The sequence below is a fragment of the Eschscholzia californica genome, unplaced genomic scaffold (assembly GCF_041429995.1).
Source record: "Eschscholzia californica isolate CP2 unplaced genomic scaffold, dmEscCali1.0.p SCAF_1, whole genome shotgun sequence".
In the NCBI taxonomy this organism is placed as follows: Eukaryota; Viridiplantae; Streptophyta; class Magnoliopsida; order Ranunculales; family Papaveraceae; genus Eschscholzia; species Eschscholzia californica.
In genome coordinates, this window is record NW_028238198.1 from 40,749,934 (window position 1) to 40,768,136 (window position 18,203).

Here is an 18,203-nt window from a genome sequence, read left to right on the forward strand (position 1 = left end):
ATTGATTAATGCTTGTTCCCGATCAGTCAAAAATACCTTCGGCATAGAGTTAGGAGGAAATAATGTCCTCAAACGATTCAAAGCCCAAGTGTATAGATGTTCTGCCTCTTCATCCATAAAAACCATGGTCGCGGTGAATGATTTCATAGTAGAAGTCATCCCAACAATCTCAAGCAATGGTTTCCCGTATCGGTTTGTTTTGTATGTACAATCAAGCATTAACACCGTGTGGAAGCACTTCAGCAATTGGATAGATTTCGGGTGTGCCCAAAATAAGTTAGTAATCTCCCCTGTTTCATTCTTCATTGAATGCCAATAAACATAATTGTGTTGCACTAACAACTTCATCAATTGTTGCATAGGAGTTCTACCTTCTTGTTGACTATGCCGGATTCGTATCCTTTCGTTGTATATGGTACGCATTGTCGAGGTATTATCGTTGAATTTTTTCTTTATTTGAGAAAGAATTTGTCGTGGTTTTGTACCAATCTGATATAGTTCTTCAACAAAAGTCTTTTCTTCATTATTCAATCTATTGGCATATGCATGCCCAATTAAGGTCACTGCAAGTTGATGATTATGGATCCCACACACAACTTCCACCTTCCACTTGTCTCCGTCTATCGGTATTCCTTTTAACTTGAAAGGGCAATTGCATTTCTTAGTACTCGTTTTTCTCTTTTTGGTGGACGGTTCTTTTGTTTTAGGAATTATTTCTGCCTTAAGATGAGAACGATACTCTCCACTTCTTTCACATCGTAAATCCATCTTCGGTTTTTTACCACCTTTCCGTGCAGCAGACTTACCAATCATAACAACCATCTTGTTTTTTATACCAATTTCCTTTGCCCATTTAACTAACTCGTCTCTCGTTTCAAACACTTGTTCAGTTCGAAAATACTCACTAACATCAATGCTGACAAAACCTGCATATGGTCTATTTTCTTCTTGATTTTCTTCTTTCTTATCTGGAACTTCAAGGTTGGGTTCTTCTTCTCCACATTCACGATTTCCAAGTTTAAGACATCCAAATTCCGATGATGCTTCGTTTTCTTCGGCTGCATCATGCCACCTTTCTTGTGTATTAGGACCTCCAAAATCCCAAGTGTTTGTAGTAATTTGAGATGGAATTTGAGAAGTAGCTACAGCAGCAAAGTCCTATAGGAAAAAAAGAGAATTTTAGTCAAAACGGCCCGAGACCACCGTTTTCTTTGCCATTTTCGGCCCGTGGCCACCGAAAATATGCACAGTAGCTACTGTGCAATATTACGGTGGGCTAAAACCGAATTTATGCCATTTCACGGCTCGAGCTCACCGAAATATTGCACAGTAAGTCAAATATTGTTGTGCAATATTTCGGTGGTACCAGACCGAAAATACCCTCCGTGTTCAACAACCAAAAAATTTTCATACAACCAACGAATATATCATATAACTTGAAAAAAAGTGTTAGGATATGTTCATCTACCTCTTGGTAGACTGAATCTTGTCCAGAAATTGATGATTTAGGATCCTTTGATATTTCTTCAAAACTTTTGAAACTTGGTTTATCCATGGTGGTTTAAGAGTTTAGAATGGGATAGAGAAGTGGTTTAGGAGTGCAACAACAATGTGAGATTGTTGCACAACTCCGATGAACTTTCCCCGTTGATGATGGTCGCCGGTGATGTTGACAATTCCGGTGGAAGAAGAGGGAAGAAGAATATAAGAGAGGAATTTCTAGGGATTTGGGTTTTAGGAAGTTTTATAATTGTAACAACTAAAATCCTAATGTGGGTGAAATACACCTTTAAAAGGGGTTTTTTCACCCATTCAAAGAGGGGTGCCCTTTAACCAAGCTAAGTCAAAGGTCTTTTACTAAGTCAACGAAACCATGGGGAGGCCTTTTAACAAAAACGGGGGGGCCTTTTAAAATCTCCCTACAAACAAATGAGCATGGACATTAAGAATTTGCACGTTCTAGCTTTCATCTGTGTCATAGATTAACTACACTGTTAAAAAATAACAGTACCATTCTAAATCCGCTTCCTAATAGAGATGGAAAATTTTCGTATCAAGATTATAACCTCAAAAATATTCAACTAACTAAATTCCCTCGATACCAAAATACATGAACCAACCATACATGATAAATGAAAGATAATCCTTAACAACCAATCTAGTTGTTCACATATATTTCTACATAGAACAATATCAAAGTTAGATCAAACAGATTGCATGGTCGGATTTGTTTGATCTAATAGATGCATCGTCAGATCAACTTTATTCAAACAGACTGCATAGTCAGATCTGTTTGATTAAACAGACCGCATGGTTCGATTTGTTTGATCAAACAACACCACCCATCGCCTTGACCACAACCCCACGACTATGTCCATAACCACCTCCACTGCCACAATATCATTGTAATCATCACCAAAATGATGATTTAATTAAAATCACATACTTACATGAGAAAAGTAGAACTACAAAAATGTTACCCAACTAACTTATAATTTTTTTTATGTATAAGTAATTTTTTTTTTTGTTTTTTTTTTGTTGAGAAATATAAGTAATTTCTTTTCCATAATCTATTATATAAAACAGATTGAAGATTTTTCACTAGGACAACCAAATTGACAAACCGATAGACAAACATAGAGATAAATCTAGTCGACTATTTTGTTTGGTCTGAAAAGTTAACCTTTAGAGCTCTTACCTTCCCATAAATTTGTATATTTATTTATTCACCCTCTTTTAAAACCTACATACAGAGTAAGAGATTTTGTAGCCCAACGGGACAAATCTTGTCGTCTGAATTGCTACATCGGATGAGATTAGGGTGGGAATCAGTCCGGACGGACAGAAAACGGACACTAACTCAACCGGTCCGGGCGAATGGACACAAGTCCTAGGTGTCCACTCGGAGATCCAGACAAAATGGGCGAACATTTCGGATTTTTCTCCAACAAAGTGCCCCCGTCCGTGACCGTTTTGGTAGTCGGACAAACCGGGTGTCGGTGGGTCGGGCACCGGTCACTAATGAACAAATAAAGAAATTTTTATTCGAAATTAAAACTGTTTCGGAGATGTATACAATTTTCTAAACTCCCAATTTACAATTCCAAAAAAGTAAATGGATACAAAATTAAAAGATAATCATCGAGATTTCTCATGGATTACGGTCGGTTCTATACTTCTTTTCATGGATTACGATCGGTGTATTGTGGATTCTTGGGTTATGAGATATTGAGATTTTGGAGGAGAGAGAGACTAGAGAAATAAAGAGACAAAGACAAGATTAAGAAAAGTGATTTCCAGGATTATATATTTTTACTCTTAAAATCTAACGGTTGTAGCTAACCTTACAAATCTAAAGGCTTAAAATCAATCATATAGGCGGGCGGGTATAACGGTTAGGATAAATGGACGGGTTCGGTCGGGCGGACTATATAAGAGGGCGGACTCGATCGGATCACCGGGTAAGGACCTATGCCCGCGTCCGTCCACTTAAGCTCTCTGTCGGTCGGGCGGGGACCGATTCGAGCACCGGACGGTCACAGACCCTTCGGACTCAGACGGTCGTGGGCGGGTTCTGGGTTTTTCGGACCAAATTCCCACCCTAGGTGAGATCCCTTCTATCCTTATTAACTTTTCATGTTTCTTAGTTTTCTCCTACTAAACATTCTAGTAAATCTCACTACGTTTTCTAATTTATTTCTCATTTTTCTCTCCATTTCTTTATCTTTGCCTCTTTCTTCCCTCATTAAAACTCTCCATGGCAGAATCTAACCCTAATGTTGAACGCTTAAACTGTTACACATTCATTCTTAGTTTGAACTTATAAACCAAAAATAAAGTTGTTAAGTGCATTTTACTTTCCTTCCAATTTCTTCTTTCTTTTCTTATTCATCTTTTGTGATTTTCTTAATGGAGTGTTACAAGTTTGATTCGGCCTTGATTTGTGTTGTACTTTGTTATTATTTCAAAATTATAATTGTTTCTAGGGTTTCTTTGAGTTTGATTTGTATTGCGGTTGTTCTTATTGTTTTTAGGGTTTCCTTGTTAGATTTTTGACTACCTAATTTACTTCAACAGTCTCCTTCACGTTCTCTTGAATTTGAGGACTCTTACTTTTACCAATCATTTATTTTTCGGTTTAAATTTGTGTTGAGTTTGAATTTAATGACATGTCTTGATAACATCTACAGGGGGGAGGAAAAGAGTATGTTTCATAAGGATTTACAAGAGTATGATTACATATTTAACATAGTCTTCAATCTTATTTTTCCACATATCGTATAAAGATTTACTTTTAGTGCGGTAAATATGGGGAATTTTACTTATTTCAACATTACAACTTCGTGAATACCAACTGATCTTTGACTCTTAAAAAACATGATAAGTAGAAAATGAAATAAGATTGAAAGGTCAAGGGAGAACGAAAATGGAAGAATTCGAACACTTCACATGGAAAGGTGGCTTTAAAGAGCCCGATGCCCGAGTTGTCACCTATGATCCCAAAGACATACCTTTAGGGTATAATGAGTATGTCGTTTATGATCCGAAGAAAGTACATCCTTTGCCCTTCTGTTTGCCTTTTTACTTTCTTATCTTTAGGTTGATTGTTCTGAACGTTGATGTTTAATGGGCGATGCTTGGTATCTATGTAGGCAAAGTTGTGATGGACACATACAAGTAGGCGGAGCGAATCGTGTCACTTTTGCCCTTTGTTTTCCCTTGAAGAGATTTGTGTTTTGAGATGTTCAAGGAAAGAATACCAGCTAGAGGAAAGAGGGGCTGCTACAATGGCTGCTACAATCTGATTTCAATGTGGAGTTGCAGAGGAGATAGACAAAGATAGGGCAGGGGTTATCAGAATAGGAGTTAACAAATGATATAAATTATGCTTCTGTTTTCTTATACTTACGTTGGGATCGCTATTATTCTTGGATCTCTTTAGATATGGGGTTGGGTTATAGCTTATGCTTTCTGTTTTGAGAGTTTTGTTTATGTCTTGGTAGACCAGTGTGCTCTTGTGAACCCTTGTACTTTTGATGGGTTCTAGCACATGCTGATATATGCAACAAAAGAAGACGGTGATAGTTTTATATGTTAACCATGTAATTCTCTGTTTTTTTATACTGAAGAACAACACCTTCAAGTCTGTTTAATTTCTTTCCAATCTCAGTTTTATCTTTCTATGTGAATTGGTGTGGCATCTAGACAAAAATTAGATCAGATAAATTACATTATAATCAGATAAAACATAAACATCTATTACATCCCTCCGCCTCCAAAACAATTTAAACCCTATCAACACCATATGTTTTTAAAGTTTCTTCATTATGTTCTCCTATTTATGGATCTTGCCAACAACCTATCATCCTGGATTTTCCATTAAATATTTTACGATGTATTTGATTTCGTCGTATTTTATTATATTTTGAAAATGGATTGCAACCTGCCGAAGGCACAGGCTACACCTAGTATCTTATTAAAGCAAAAAGACTTCTACTAAAAGTAGGATAACTTCTATTTTACTTGCCAACCGACACTTGAAGATTTTTATACATTAACTATTGAGTTATAGTATTTCATCAAAAAAAAAACTATTGAGTTACAATTTATTCAATTCATGATGTATCTTCACATTATCTATTCATAGTGTTATAATGGCTCCTAGAGTTCCATGTTAAAAAAAAATTGTTGTCTTCTACATGCCTCTTTTAAGTTTATATACATATATACCACCCCATATCTCTTCAATTTGAGTAATCAAAGGACATCATCATTTTGTCAAAGACAATTGAGGATTACCCACCATTCATTTCTTTTAACCTCTTTATGGGCCATTCTAAAATGGGCCATCATTTGTTTCAGCATAAGTTTCAATTGGAAGAGAAATATACTAATATTGTGCTTTCAACTCAAAAGATGCACAAAAGTTACCAAGTTATCTACAAAATATCTAAAATCATATTCTGAACTGTTTTGCAATCTCTCTTACTAGAAATATATAGTTGAAAGTGCATAAATAACAAATGTCATTTTCTAGACATGGAATCCATAAGAATTTAAAAAACAATGAGATATATAAATCAAAATCCACCCTTTCGAGCTCGTGACTATTCTGGTATACCATTAATGGATCCCATCTGCCACATGATATTCTCCTTAAACCTAGCTGCATAACATTACCTACCAAGATTTTGAAAAACAAAGGGGCTAATCCTATTTTTCCCACGAAAGATAATAACTCACTAAATAGCCCTTTCAAGATAACCGACTTTCAAAATAGCCCTCTAAAACAAATTTCTCTCGAAATTATGATGGCATGTAATTCCGATTCCAGTTTTACTCTTTTAAGAATTTGGTCGGATTTTAAACTTTGTCTTCAATAGAAGAGAGAAATATTAGAGAGAGAAAAAGATAGATCCCGTCTTCATTTTCACTATATCTTCTCCATCATCATCTTCCTTTCGGCCACCGTCTCATCTTCATACATCCCCACATTCTCTCTATTTATTGGAATATGGTTTTGGAGAGAACTATCAAATTTATATAAGAAGTGAAATCCGAAACCTTAACTGCTTGAGGATGATGATGATGACATGGTGGGAATGATTACGACGACGAAGAGATTTTAGAGATGAAAATGATAATGATGGCGATGATGAAGATGGAATCTCTAATACCTCTCGCTCTTCTATTGATGACAAATTTATAAAATCTAACAAAAGTTTAGGGTGGTAAAATTGGAGTTGAGATTAAATATCATAAAATATGACAAAAGTGTGATTTTGCCATTTTGGGGACCATTTTGGAAGTTGGTAATATTAAGGAAGTCTTTATGGTGAGTTGGTTATAAGGACCAAAATAGATTTAACTCCAAAACAAAAAGAGGAACCCATTGATCCACTAAAATTATATAAGTCAATAGATTTTTCTCTCCCTTTTTCCTCTTTCTAGATCTTGACCCATATACTCACAACAATAAAATATCCTACCTCCCTCCCTTCCCCCCTTCTCCCCCACCCCCTAATTTCATGACTCTCTACCCATTAGAAGTAGAAATTATTTCCATAAACAAAACCATATCATATCTATATCTCTTCTTCCACTTTTTCATTTTTTTTGGGGGGGTTTAACAAGTTTCACAACTTCTTCTTGTTGTAGATTTCTCTCATTAAGTCAAATATTGGATTCTGAAATCAGAATCCAAAGAAGGTTCTAAAGACAATTTCTGCACCAAATTAAATTCTAAACCTAGCATCAAACCCTATGCATCATTTTTATTGACTCTATCTCTCTTCAATCTCTCTCATTGACCCAAAGAAAGAGTTAAACACCTTTCATCTTCATCAGATTCCAATGAAACCCCTAACAAACAAACAAAACAAGACAAAACATCTCCCCAAAAGAAAACGAATATAAAATTTGTTTCCTTTTCACTTAGACTTGAGCTTCTCTGAACTTTCTATTTCTTCTTCTTCTACAACTTTTCTATTTGGAAGACCTTTTAAGGAAGAAAAAGTTCTGATAATATACTTTTTCTTTGACTTGTGTGATTTCATTGGGTTCTGATCAGTTCATGAAGATTTCTGAAACTAGGGTTATGATGATTTTTACCAGAAGACAAATGGGTAGTATGAAAAAGAAATTTTCTTGTTTGTTTCTTGTTCTACTTTTGATAAGATTACAGTTTGAATCTTCATGTATTTCTAAAGTTGAAGCTACTTCAAGATTATTATTATCAGTCATAGATGATCAATCATCAAAGATGAATGAGTTTGATCTTGAAGGGAAGAGAATTAATGGAACTAGTAGTTTTAGTGAAGATGATAAGAGGAGAATCCATACAGGTCCTAATCCTCTTCATAATAAAAGATAAGTTGAGATCACACTAAATAACATAGATTTTGATTTTGGTTATATAGACTTTTTGTTTTCTTTTTTATTGTTTGAAGTTTTATATAAGATGTTAATTATCATATTTTTGATGGATTAATTAAGTGAATATTGTTTTAATCTTGCATTGTAAATGAAATTATCTTCCATCCTGATTTCAGAGTTCATAGGTGATCTTTAATGGATCCTCTTCGACAACATAAATGATAGACTGTTTTGTTTATCTTAGGGTTTGAGCCCTCTCTCAGTGTACCCAACTCAATTTTCTTTTTTCACTTTGATTAGTTTTGATGATGATGATGATGATGATGATGATAAATTGGTAATGAGGAGAAATCATTTGTAAAATATATCAAGAAAAAAATATGTAGTATCAAGTAATTAATGACAACTAAAAAAAAAAGTTATTAATGTAATATGATTGGTATTAATGGGTATTTTGTATTGATCATTGGTCATTTTTTTAATTGACGAGTCTTTCTATCTTGGGCCTTAAGCGGTAAATTATATTAAAGTTTAGTGTCGAAAAAATAGAAAAAGAATCTATATCTGACTACGTATTCGTAGAACAAATGATAAAAAACGATAAAAAAATATTTTATTTTATTTTATTTTATGTGACAGTTTTTGTAGTCTTTTGGAGGAAGTGATGTTGGTGTGGGGACTATTAATTACTCATAGGTTTGGTTAGTTGGTTTCTCTGATAAATCAGTTGTTCATTAACTCAACTGGACAAAACAGTATATGGTGAGTAATTGATTTTTGAGTTAATTCCTATATGGCCCCCTACTTTGTGACCAGCTTCCTTTATGGCCCCTAAATTTCTGTAAATTCAAATATGGTCCCTTATTTTCATGGAAATGTCATAACTACCCTTCACATTAATATATTTTCAAAATAAAATTAAAAACAAAAACCTAAATTCCACCTCACTTCCCTCTCCACCACTCATCTCTCTCCACGTCACCTCTCTCCAACTCACCTCTCCAAGTCAGCACTCAAACTTAAAAAAAAAAAAAAAAAAAAATTTTCACTCACCTCTCTCTCTCTCTCTCTCCAATCAGCACTCTCATGAAGGTCGCCGGCCGGAAAATTTTCCGGCCGGCGACCTTCAAACTTAAAAAAAAAAAAAAATTTTTTTTTTTTTTCACTCACCTCTCTCTCTCTCTCCAATCAGCACTCTCATGAAGGTCGCCGGCCGGAAAATTTTCCGGCCAGCGACCTTCATACTTAAAAAAAAAAAAAAAAAATTTTTTTTTTTCACTAATTTCTCTCTCTCTCTAAAAATCCGGCGAAGGGGATCGGTCTGTTCACGGCCGACCAGACCTTTGAAGGTCTGCCATGAACAGACCAGATCGGTCTGTTCACGGCTTCCGGCGAAGGGAAACCCCCTTCGCCGGATTTTTAGAGAGAGAGAGATGAGAGAAAATTTTTTTTTTTTTTTTTTTTGGGAAGTCGCCGGCCGGCGACTTCAATCGGAGAAGATGAAGGTGAGTTGGAGAGAGAGAGGGGTGAGTTGGAGAGAGAGAGAGGTGAGTTGGAGAGAGAGAGAGGGGTGAGTTGTAGAGAGAGATGAGGTGGAGAGAGAGAGAGGGGTGAGGTGGAAATAAGTTTTTTAAAATGTTTTAAATTTAGAATTAAGAAGGGTAGTTAGGACAATTACATCAAAAAAGGGGGCCATATTTGAATTTACGAAAAAAAGGGGACCATAAAGGAAGCTGGTCACAAAGTAGGGGGCCATATAGGAATTAACTCTTGATTTTTTCTCTCATCTTTCCTTTGTCTTCTTTAAATTCTTTTCTAGTAACTTACTTCCATGAACTCATGGGCTCTAATTTCATTTACATGTAAAGTAATGTTGAAGAAGTTGGAAGTTATTACCTAAATATGGAGAGACTAGGTGAAGCATAAAAATTGAGGTGCATAGGAAAAAACAAAACCCATATTATAGGTTGGAAAGAGGAGATGAATTTAAAAGAAAATATGTTTGAGAATAAAATTTAAGGGGACGGAGATTAGAGACAGAAATTATGTATGAGAATTTTTACGGTTACTAGATAAATTGTTACCTGAGATACTTTTCCAAGTTATCGTGAAATTACACCAACTAATTTGTAGATATTTCACGTAAGGAATATTGGAACATATCGATTATGGCAAAGAACTTTCTAACACAACAAATAGAAAAGAAATTATATCTTAAAATAAATTTCTACAACTCTTATTCATAAAAGTAAAAAAGACACATTTAAAAAAAAAAAAAAAAACTTTTACATCAAGATATATGATATATCTCTCCAAATATTTTTATCAAAAGATATAAATATTCAACATTAAATTCAAATTCAAATATAAGAAAATTAATTTCTAATTTTATATATATGTCAGTGTACTGTGTATGTATATATAGTTGTGTACTATCTTATGACTCTTGTTGTGCTTGTAGTGATTTGTGTATTTATACGTTCGAGTTATATAAAAAATTTGGTTTTACTTCATTTTATTTTGCAGTATAACGAAATTTCATGAAAATCCTACAGGATATGTAAACTTTGTGAAGCTTTCTATTTTCGTTTGATTCCATATATATAGAAAATGGAAAACTTCCCTCCTTTTATCACAATAAAGTAATATGTGTGACTAAAAAAAGTGCTTGTATGCTTCACAAGAAAGAGTTATTATGAAAGTTTAGCCTCCAATCTGGTCCATAAGATGATTGTGATTAGAATTATTTTGGAAGGTTTTGTGTTTAGAATTTTATGAAAAGACATAAAGGAGATTTCTTATTTTTAATTCAGCATAAAGTGATTTAGGTAAAGTTTTGGTGAAAATAATGTCTAGTAATTAAGAGACTGCCTTTATAAAATACTAATATTTTGGTGAAATTTGACTTTGAGGCTGAGATAGCATTAGTTGGTTGGTAGAAATTAAGAAACCTCTAAAAAATTTCGTACTCTAATCTTCTTTCTACTAAAATCTTCCTTCTCAAGTAACTACTCTACTCTCTTAAAATTTCTACGTCTGTTTCTTCTGGTAAAGGGTCCTACCTTCGCCGAAACCCTTTTATGTTTCTTTTGTAGTTTGTTCTCCATCAATAAATAATTGCTAGGATTGTTTTCCTCCTGAGATTGAGTTTATAGGGATTGTTTTCTGAACTCACCACACATCGATTCTTGTAATTTGTTAAAGGATCCGAAAGATTTAGTAACAGATTGATGGAGTGAGAGAGGAAGAAATGAAGAGAGATTTGGGATTTCTATTGTTCAACAGAAATTGAAATAACAACATTTGGTTGTTTGAAGCTTCTTGAATCTTTGGATCTATCAAGTAACAAGCCTAAACAGAAGGACTCAAAGACTTTGTTCGGCAGTGATGGTGGTGGTTGGCATTGCGGTTTACACTCATCGGTCGCGGCGGTTCTCTCAGTTAGAGCAATTGTAGTATTAATCCTATATTTTTTGTCGACCTTTAGGGTCTTTTCATTCTCGATCATCAGGATCTTTTGTCAACCTTTAGGGTCTTTTGTTGGAATCTGTGTCTCGTCAATTTCTTTCCCTTCACGAGACACTTTACATTCGAAAGCTCAATGAACTTATCGTATGTAACTGTCATGTAGTTCTCAAAGAAATAAAATTATCATCCGTGTAACTTGTGATTGAATCACTTATGAATGAAATATGATTTTGCTTGGTTTCAGAAAAAAAAAAAAAACCTCCATTATCAAATCTAGTAATTTTGCTTAATCATTTCCACAACTTTTTTTGAACCTTTGGAAATATTATCATTTCTGTCATGCTATGAACATATTGGAAGTTTAAAAAAAAAAGAATCATATATGGTGTAGGGAAGTGCTAGAATCACAAAAGATTTTGACAAAAAATGTTACAGATGTGGCGGTTGTGATATTAATCTCTTAACGGTCTAGAATTAGTCAAACTTTCAAACAACAACGGCCACATCAGCTGGGTAACTTTTTTTGTCAAAATCTTTTGTGATTTTAACATTTTCCTATGGTGTATTGTGTGTACTAGGTAATTAAGGAAATTATATTAGTGAATTTACAATTTGATTTAGTTGAGTGGATCACTTAGAAGTTAGAAGGAGTAACAAAAAATTATTAAGTAAAAACAGAAAGAGCTTCTAGAAAAAATAAGAGGAGAAAACTCTATATTATCAATTGTTTACTTTTAAGGATGATCTAAGTCTCGATAAAATCATATTGAGTTTAGCATTTTCTCCCTTTGAAAGATGAAAAAATGAAGCTTCTTCAAGACTTCAACTATATACTTTTTGGTGTTTGGACCAAAATTTAAGTGTCAAAAGTTTTATTATGCTATTTTATACAAAGTAGTCTAAAGTGGTGTTTTTGTAAGATCTAATTTTTACTCATGTTACTCAAACACACTTGACTAATATTGGTTCAATCAAGTCGAGATACTCTCAAATCTAACTTGAATTATACTTCATATTTTGTTTGACTTCTTAAGTAAAGAGCAAGATAATTTGACGTTACTATTGACGCATGTGACGGGCCACACCCTGTAGATATACTTTTTTTGTTGAGATCCTATGGATATATTTGGGATAAGCTTCATAGCCCTTGCATTTTAAATAACTTATAACTTTTGCTTGAAGTGTTTATCCATTAAGAAGGCGAAGAATCGACTGCGTCATTGGTCTTAATGTGGTTGATGTTTTTTTTTGTTGAAGAATGTGGTTGATGTTAAGAAAGTTTTGTAAACATAAGTATATTGATATTTAGATATTAGGCGGATTCTAGGGCTTAGAATACTTCAAAAGAACACGAATGTGCACAAATGAAGTATGCTTTAACTATGGACAAAAATCACATAATTCCACAACCCATCTAATGATATTTAGATTACGAATGAGTTTTATGATATTAGCTGTTGGAGTAGGACTTCATTTTGAAATAAGAAAATCCCACAACCCTAAGAACCACATGTGAGCAAATATGTGAAAAAACAGGTCTCATTTATGTCACACATGACCCAATGGAGAACAATATTTAAAAATTACTCAAAGTCATTAAATACAGCACAGTCTATCTAACAAACCCAAGAACCGACAATATTTTCTTATGCAATTAAAGTAGCTAGCTAGGTATTCAATGCTTCAGTTATGAAATGTTATCAGTCTCATCATGTCTTTGTGCAAATATTTGTTTACCTACTATTTCCGACCATACTAACTTCAAATAATGCATATACTAGTAGAAATATATATTATATAGTTTACTATTTTATGGTTCCTCGATCTATTCAAAATGGTCCCAGAGACCTTGGTCAAGATCACTAAAAAGAAAAAAAAGAATGAAAAAAGATGAATGGACTAGGGGAAGGGTGTTTGATGAATAACATGCATGGATGAACTATGCAGACAAGTTTGTCAACAAAAAAAAAACTATGCAGACAAGTCTTCTAACAACCACTTAAAGGAGAGTTAAGTGTAGGCGCACCAAATTAGGTGATAAAATTGCATGTAACAGATTTTGACGTTGAAATCCATTTGATGGAGAAGCATGGCTAAGATTTTGAAGTTCCCTGTCAAATTTTATTTGGAGGCTCTAGGTGATGTAAAGCATAAAACTGTTGTGTTGGAATCAGAGTCAATTTTGGCTCTACCCTACTCGTCGAACTCAAAATTGAACGCGCCATCGCGTTCGTCTCATCAAACTCTTCAATTCAAAGCAGAAAATCACTCGAATCCGATTTCGGATGAATGATGAAATCAAGTTCGAAGTATGCACGGAGTGCGGTTAATCTAGGGGTTGAAAGGCAAACAAGACAAGCTAGTGTGAGGGGTGATTTAGGCAAGCGAGCACGTCCTGATCGAATTTTGTCCGCGCAGAAGGCCTAAATCAAACGGGCGCGTGATGATCCCTTCAGGATCATGGTTGGACGCTTTTAGGAGCGTTAGATCCGCGAGGATCCAACCATTCGCGTTAGATACTCATCCAACGACTGAATTCCCATCTATTGGGCGTCATTCAACTTTCATCCAATGGTCGGCGTTCCCTCCGTGTTTTTGAGCTATATCCAATGGCCCAGACTCTACCCTAAAAAGATCAAAGGAAAGTTAAATGTAGGCACACCTAATTAGGTGGTAAAATTGCATGTAACAGATTTAACATTTACATGCATTTCATGCAGTAGTGTGTTTAAGAATTTGAGATTCTGTGTCATATTTTATTCAGGAAATTGGGTCGAAGGCTCAATTTTCATGTTTTTTTAGTTAAAAAGACATCTCATCTTTTTAAAGAGCTAGACTCCAAATAACTTTTGAAAATGTTGTTGGAGGACAATTTTGTAGGCACTCACATTTTCAATGTCAATAATATCCCTTGTCTGATGAAAAATACCAAAAAACAAGTTTCTAATAAACTAGGAAGTTGTTTTCTACCGATAGAAAAGCCAAACGAGCGTGGAGAATTGGGCGATTTCGTTGAGCTGATTCTATAAGGCCGAAAACGATTTCCTGATTTTTTGATCATCAATCTATTTTAGGTTTTTGTGATTGAATCTCTTTACTTGTTGTTTGAAGATGATTTTGAAGGTTTTGAGTTAGCTTTTTGTGGAGAATTCTAGAGAGAAAAACTTGCAATTTCCAAGTTTTGAATCTTTAGGATTGAAATAAATTTTTGGCTATGTTAGTTTTGATGTTTATGTTCAAACTTATTTGTTGGATTTATATGGAAGTTGTGGAAGCATAGTTGATGCAAGGAATGTGTTTGATAAGTTCCTTGAAAGAGATGTTGTTGATTGGAATGCAATCTTAGTTGGTTATACAAGATTTGGGTTAGTTGAAATAGCTATAAAGTTGTTTGATGAAATGCCAGTGAGAAATGTTTCTTCTTGGACTATCATGATAAGTGCTTGTGTGCATATTGAGAATTGCATGAAAGCTCTAGAAGTTTTTCGAAATAATAAGATGATGCTAGAGCTCTGCAAGGTGTTTGCAAGGCTCTGCAAGGTGTTTGCAAGTCTATGCAAGGTGTTTGCAAGGCTCTGCAAGCAGGCGGCCCTGACAATTTAGTGGCCCGAAGCGAATGGTCAAAATGTGGCCCTATACTTTTTATTTTAAGTATTACGCTAACTCACATATACAACTATCAAATGGAGAGAACTTTTTTTACGGTTTAATGGAGAGGATCTAGTGCTAAGTTTGAATGACACCATCCTCATTATCATTTCGTTGGCCCTGATCATTTCGTTGGCCCTGACGATCTTAGTTGGTTATACATGATCTAGTTCTAACAATTTAGTGATAATCTTGTAAGACATCGAAAACTTGCTATCGTCTTTTTCTTTCTTTTACTTAAAATATAGTTAGGAGTACAAATTTATTTGGCAAACTTGAGATAAACTTGTCTATCTAAACTCATGATGGAAGTCATTCTCGTTCAGTTTTCAGTTATTAGAATCGAATTAACCTCCCCTGCATACGATGTGAGAACAAAGTCTCATCTTACACTATTTTTTTTAAAAGTGACTTACAATTTATAAAGCCATTACAATGACATAGATACATGAATAATGTGTCATCTTACACTACTTTCTTTTGTTGCAACATCTTACACTAGTTATCAAGTGGTATTTTGGGAAAAATTATTAAAGGGGAATTTGTTTCCATCTGACCTCCTTACGTGTGTAAATAATTAGGTTAATTCATCATAACTATATGCATATCTTAACAATATGCATATCTTTATAGATGTAAATAATTAGGTTTGGTTTAGGCACTTTAAACATGTAATCATTAACTATATGTATATCTTTATAGGTGGTTCTATTGAAGGCGTTGGGCCGTTGGGGTATATAGATATGTCAACAAGCTTTGAAAGAAAACTGTTAGAAAAATAGGGCATGTTTCAAAAAAAAAAAAAACAGGGCCATAGATGTCGAAATAGGAATATGGAGAGGAAGTGACGTCTTCCATGGGAGAACCTAGTGTTGGAGATTTTCTACATTTAAATGTTGGGAGCCACCAACAGTAGCGACAGATGGGTTTATACCCACTTTGATGGATGCAAACTACATCAAATGGATACATCCCATGTGAATGGATGTATATCCATTAGTTGGTGTCTCTTGATGCCATACAAATGAGTGTCTTACCATTCAACCAAAGACATCAATAGACCAACGAATTTTCTCTCTCTTGCTCTCATTTTCTAGTATAAATAAACAGTGAAGGTTCTTGGAATTTCAATAAGTTATTTTGTGAATTTGGAGTCGATTTCTTTGGCATTATCATTTATTAATACAGAGTGTTCTTGGTCTTGGTTAAAGTGTACATACTTTGGACCAAACAGTTGTTGAAGGGCTTCATCGTATCCTGAAAGCATAATTCTCGACCCGTTGTGTACTCGTGGTTTCATACCAGAAGGGGACGAATTACTGTAAAAACGAATCGATTTATCGAGCTTTGAAGTCTAGTGATCAACATTATTTTATTCATCGATTTTCTTCGACCTTCCATTTCAATTAAACGATAATTTTTCCAACAATTTTTAGACAATAAATTTGTAGTTGAAATGGAAGTCATTTCAATTAACCTCTCGCCATATGATCACGCGAACCCAGTGAGTAAAATAAGCAGAACGTCTGTAAGTATTTCAGTTAAATTTGATGCATGATTTTATGTGATAAAATGGATTAGTTTGATACCCTGCGATGTTTCAAGTGAGTCATCTCGTGCTAGCATATGAGAATTTTTATTATACAAGAACACAGGCATGCGTGTGCACGATGTTTTCGATACATACATATTGCATGGTATTATATATAGTTTGTTCTTTTAACATATTCAGGCATGCCTAACATCATCAACTTGTTCACTTATAAATGATAAGATGAATAGTGAAACGTTATTAATTATTTAGTTGTGTCTTTGTAGGGATTTATACCCTTCTACTAGTGTTTATAGCGGAAATATGACATCTAATGTCTACACTAGTATTCCCAGGATCACATGCAAAACTAGTAATTAATCTAATGGAGATAGTAGATTACCTTAATCGCTTTTCCCTCGAACTAGTTGAATTGATTGAAGAAGACCAAGAGCTTCAAGTGTAGCTCCTCTACTTGGGACACGAGCAATCAATTTGATCTCCCACCTTGTTGTATAGCTAGCACACCAATGGTGGTTGGATAATAAGAAGACCTTCTTCTTGACTAGATTGATAGTAATGGGAATTAGCTCACTTTCTCCTCTCTACTTGATGTGGTAGAGTAAGAAAGCTTAGAGAGAAATTCCACACCTTATTCTCTGCCCTAAGAGTGTTTATATAGAACCCTAATAAGAATCCACCTCCTTTTAGGTTTCCTAAAACACCCTTTAGAATAAGATTTAGGGAAATAGTCGAAAATAGCAACTATTGGTATTTTCTCAATTCCCTAAGGAGGAGGTGCCCAAACACCACGAAAATTGGCAGATATAATGTTTATTATATCAGCAACTAACCCTCCAAAATTCAGCCCAATCCGAGTCCTAGAAGTACCCGAATCGGTCTAGGCCCAAAAACCCTGTTTTTGGCCTTTTTGTACTATCTTTGCCTAATTCCTTTTTAGGCCTATGAGATATGTTTATGGTACACTCCCATGATTATATCTCACTCCCACTAGTCATATCCTAGATCAATTTGTCACTCTTATGTGTAACCCGTTGTAGGATCCGATCGAAGTTAGCCGCGAATTACTTCGTAATTCGACGATCGTAGTTGGTCTCTAGCTACAACTCTACGATCCCTAAATCAATCGGACTTGATGATCTTCCACATCAATTATCCTATCCGACAAATTGTTCGCATTGTCACCTTGGTCGAAGGACATCTCCTTCAACAGTATCAGACTCCCACTTGGACTAAATGGATTTTGGAGGATAGAGTTTGATTCGTGTTCTTCATCTTAATCCTTTTGGACACTCCAAATATGGATAGGTTAGAAGTACGTTTGAAGATCAATCTCTGTTTTTTACTCAAGGCTTTCTTTCTTGTCAGTTTGATTCATGTTTTGGTTATAGTGGACTTGTTGTCCTCATCCCTTTCGATTGGGATGAACCTATCTTATAGGTTTTTGACCAAGTTTAGAATCTTTTGGTATAGTTTGTTAAACTTAGCACTTATTAACATCTCAATTTAGAAATAAAATTCTTTATTGATTCTCCATAATACTTAGTACAGAGATGATGTTAAAAAACTAGAAAAACGATTAATCTAGAATAGTGCCTAAAGTAGACTTCGATCCCTTTCAGCATCCTTAGCAGTCGAGGCTTCTGCTCCCTCTTGGATC